This window comes from Balaenoptera borealis (genome assembly GCF_965194805.1).
Source record: "Balaenoptera borealis genome assembly, chromosome: 1".
Taxonomy (NCBI): Eukaryota; Metazoa; Chordata; class Mammalia; order Artiodactyla; family Balaenopteridae; genus Balaenoptera; species Balaenoptera borealis.
The window spans coordinates 103,377,695-103,382,002 of record NC_138860.1 but is presented as its reverse complement, the minus strand read 5'-3'; the positions used below and the strand labels follow the sequence as shown (position 1 = coordinate 103,382,002).

At 35.4% G+C, this 4,308-nt stretch overlaps 1 long non-coding RNA gene across 1 annotated transcript; it reads left to right on the top strand.

The window, feature by feature from the left end:
- Positions 1 to 301: 301 nt before the first annotated feature.
- On the top strand, positions 302 to 3,429 carry LOC309626507. Its single transcript, XR_014243239.1, has 2 exons — positions 302 to 1,476; positions 1,777 to 3,429. It is a non-coding gene; the product is annotated as an uncharacterized lncRNA (long non-coding RNA).
- The last annotated feature ends 879 nt before the right edge of the window (positions 3,430 to 4,308 follow it).

The window sequence follows — 4,308 nt, the reverse complement described above, 5'->3', positions numbered from 1 at the left end:
TGGCTTGTTTATTCCTAAAAACTTCTTCATAAAATCTAACTGTACTATATTTTGTTTTTAATTTGGAGTCATTGTTTTCCATGACTTTCAACACAATATTAATCTCTGTTTCATTAAATTTTGTTGGTGATGCAGCATTTCTTAAAAGACTCCTATTTTGTTGTCTCCAAGATTTGTCTTTCAAGTGTCTGATATCCATTCTGAAAGTTGTGGTGCTGGTGCTTTTCTATTTGAAAGCTCATAGTTTTAATTTTTTCTCAGTTGAATTACATTTTGCTGGAAGTTAAGCAGCTTCTGTTAAAAAACAACAGGAAGTTTTTAAACAAATTGATGTTTCAATACTTTAACAATATCTTGTGTGATGCATGAATTTGGTCATTCTAGCCTCTCTTTACAATTTGTTTTATCTATTTCAACAGACTTGGTAATCTCTCCTGCTTTAGTTGCATAGTTTAAAGTGTAGTAACAATAGATATATTTCCAAAAACACACATAACTCAGTTAGGTGAATAAAATACAAATAGTTATGCTTAGTTTGCATATGTGCAGGCATTAACTGGTATACCACTACTGACACTTAATTGACAGCCATTGTAAGATGTGTTCTAATTTCAGACATGCTAGTATTTGAAAAAAAAATACATCTTCAATTGGATGAAATGTGATAACTTAATTTACTATATTGCTCATCTGATTACATAAACATCTGTCACACTCTCACTGTCACTAACTTCTCTATCCATAGCTTTCTCATCCTTCCTTTCTTTGCTTACCCAACAGGAACATTTTTAACTTCCCCTAAACTTCATAGTTTAGAATAGAGATAGCAATCCTCCAGGCACAGGCTTACCAACAGAAATAGTCTAATAACTAGTCTGCAAAAACCAACCTACGTCCTGCACCAAAGTTAATTATCCTACATTTTGAAGAACTATAATGTACTACAAGAATGCGCCCAGTTCTGTCCAGATCCGTATGGCAAGTTAGACTCAAAGTAGAGATTCAGGAATATTTTACAAATTTCAAAAACTGTGATCATTTCATCATCAACCCTTTGCTCTTTTCTGTAAAAGCTGCTGAAAAGACTTGGGCAAAGTTTAGAATTAGATCTCAACTGGACCCTTGTATCTCCAGTGTAAAAGGAATTAACTAAACTTTTTGGGGGAGAGACCATTAAGATCTTGACATTTATCCTTTTAAAATCTGTACCTTTAATTTTTTTGCTCCAATTTTTAAAGTTCTACTTTAATACTATTTATTTTCTTAATAAACCACAGAGAAAGAACCAAAAGTCAATACAATTTTTTTAAGTAGCTAAACAACTTACAGATAATAGAGGCTAGAGATTAAAGAACAAAAAGAACATTCTGATTAAGACTTGAATCTCAAATTGAAATCTTTAACAATCTTCCTTAACAAACTAAGTCATCTCTGTTCTTAATAAACTAAAGGGGAAAAATATTCTCCAGGAATATGGTCTCTAATTACATTTTTTTTTTTAATTTATTTATTTATTTCCGGCTGTGTTGGGTCTTCGTTTCTGTGCGAGGGCTCTCTCCATTTGTGGCGAGCGGGGGCCACTCCTCATCGCGGTGCGCGGGCCTCTCACCATCGCGGCCTCTCGTTGCGGAGCACAGGCTCCAGACGCGCAGGCTCAGCAGTTGTGGCGCACGGGCCCAGTTGCTCCGCGGCATGTGGGATCTTCCCAGACCAGGGCTCGAACCCGTGTCCCCTGCATCGGCAGGCAGACTCTCAACCACTGCGCCACCAGGGAAGCCCCTCTAATTACATTTTTAAGTACAATTTTTTTTAGTGATTTTATCTCTGGACTAATACTCTTCTGAGTATTTTACATATCAGAGATTCATGGTAAGTCCTCAATAAATGTCTATTATTATTATTTTCAATTCTTTTCCCACATACAAATTCTTGTCCTTTAACTCAGAATAACTAAGTCATACTAAAAGAATCTTAAAGAAAAGAGTATTTATCCTATTTGCTTATGCTTCCCCTGAATAGGGTCTAGTACTGCTGATCTACAGTGGCTAATTTAAAAGATCTAGTTGACCTAAATACAAATTTAGCTTTGTTTGAAATTTCTGCAATTCCATTGAACATATTATTGTCCATCTAGATGGTTAATTACTATAAATATAAAAAAAAGATTATCTCATATTGCTATAACATATATATTTTATGACAAAGTAGGAGTTAAACATAATCTTTGATAGATAAAACATTGCATTTGTAAGGAGTACAAATGGAAATAGTATTTCTTTTTCCACTCCCTGACATTTTATAAGAATTAGGGGGAAAAAATGCCCAAACTAGTTTAATTGGGTTAGATGAGATAGTGAAAAAAGAATTCATGAGAAACTTTTCCCTATTAAATTGAATTTGCAATTGATAGCAGAGTATTAAAAAATCTCCATTTACTTAAATGTTCATCTTGTTAAATATTATTGTCCTTGGAACTAGTGATTAAACAATTCTTCTAGGCAGTAGTTCAATATAAAAATTAGTGTAACTAACTATATCTTATCTTATTCTACTAAAAATACAGAATTATAAAGTTTTCACATTGTACTCTGCAATCACAACCATTGCCTCAGCATGCTACTAAATGGTGTATTCTAATTCAGAATGTGGCTCTAATTAGCTCTTAAATGAACTTACTTTAAAGAAACTGAATGCTATCCAAGAGTATTTGTTTGGTAAGCACAGCATTTGAGGGATATCATTAAATATAAGAGAACATGCATGGCAATCACTAAATGAAGAAACAGAATGGAATTTTAAAAAAAAAATTTGTATTGAGACATGTGATATATAACATTTTCAGGTGTACAAGATAATGATGCGATATACGTGTATGTTGCAAAATGGTCACCACAATAAGACTAATTTAACATCTATCACCTTACAAAGTTTTTTTTGTGTGTGTGATAAGAACTTTTAAGATCTACTCTCTTAGCAACTTTCAAATATACAATATAGTATTTTTATCTGTAGTGACCACGCTCTACATTATATCCCCAAGACTTACATTTTATAGCTGGAAGTTTGTACCTTTTGACCACCTTCACCCATTTCTCCCACACTCACCCCATGCCTCTGGCAACCACCAATCGGCAGAACTGAATTTTTGGTTTTTTTAATTTATTTATTTATTTATTTATGGCTGTGTTGGGTCTTCGTTTCTGTGCAAGGGCTTTCTCTAGTTGCAGCAAGTGGGGGCCACTCTTCATCGCGGTGCGCGGGCCTCTCACTATCGCGGCCTCTCTTGTTGCGGAGCTCAGGCTCCAGATGCACAGGTTCAGTAATTGTGGCTCACGGGCCTAGTTGCTCCGCGGCATGTGGGATCTTCCCAGACCAGGGCTCGAACCCGTGTCCCCTGCATTAGCAGGCAGATTCTCAACCACTGCGCCACCAGGGAAGCCCCTGAACTGAATTTTTTGAAGCTATAAAAACTGTACAAAATTTTTCAAACTTTAATGTTAAAGAACCAACTATGACACTTTAAAAGTGGCCTTACTATTCAACAAAATGGATAACAATTAATGTTGGGTAAAAGTAAAGAAAATCTGGGTACGTTGTCAACTTTTATGTTCTGTCATACCCTCTAGACAAAGACCACAAGGAACATACCTATAGTTGAACAAGTTAGGTTTACTGCTTGGTGCTATGAGAGAGAATGTATACTATGGAGAACTGTGGAAGTTTTCAGTAAGGGGATGTTAGAAAACACTTATAAGAGCTGGGCTATGGTTGGATGAGTTGGGGGAGGGTACAAGGGGTGATGCCCTGAATTTGGTTCTGTCAGAAAATGGGACAATTTTACAATTGGGTATCTCAATAAATCTTATTTATAAGAAAGGTACACTAGAGTGAGGCTAAAGCTATAATTGGTAAAGAAGAAACAGTCACTCATATTAGCTAGAAGAGGGAAGTGTTTGCTATCTGTGGCCTCCACAATTATTGATGTTTTGTTTGTATTCAGACATGATTATTAAGTGGGCTTGTTTTTGTCTTGCTCTATCATGGTCATAGAGTGGCCTTCTCTGATGTTGGCATTCTATGAAATTATTCTGTGTGCAAAAAGAGAACACCATCATTTAGCTAGGAATGTCAGGGTAGTTAATAGGAACACTAAAGCCTGGTTGATAGTATCAGGCCAACTCCCAAATGTCAAGGGAGGCTTTTCTCTTTGTCATCATTCATCATAAAGACAATTAGTTGATATTTTTTCTCTTCTTCGACAATTAGTTGATTTTAACTCAGTAAAAATGTACGTGGTGGCTTTGTTTT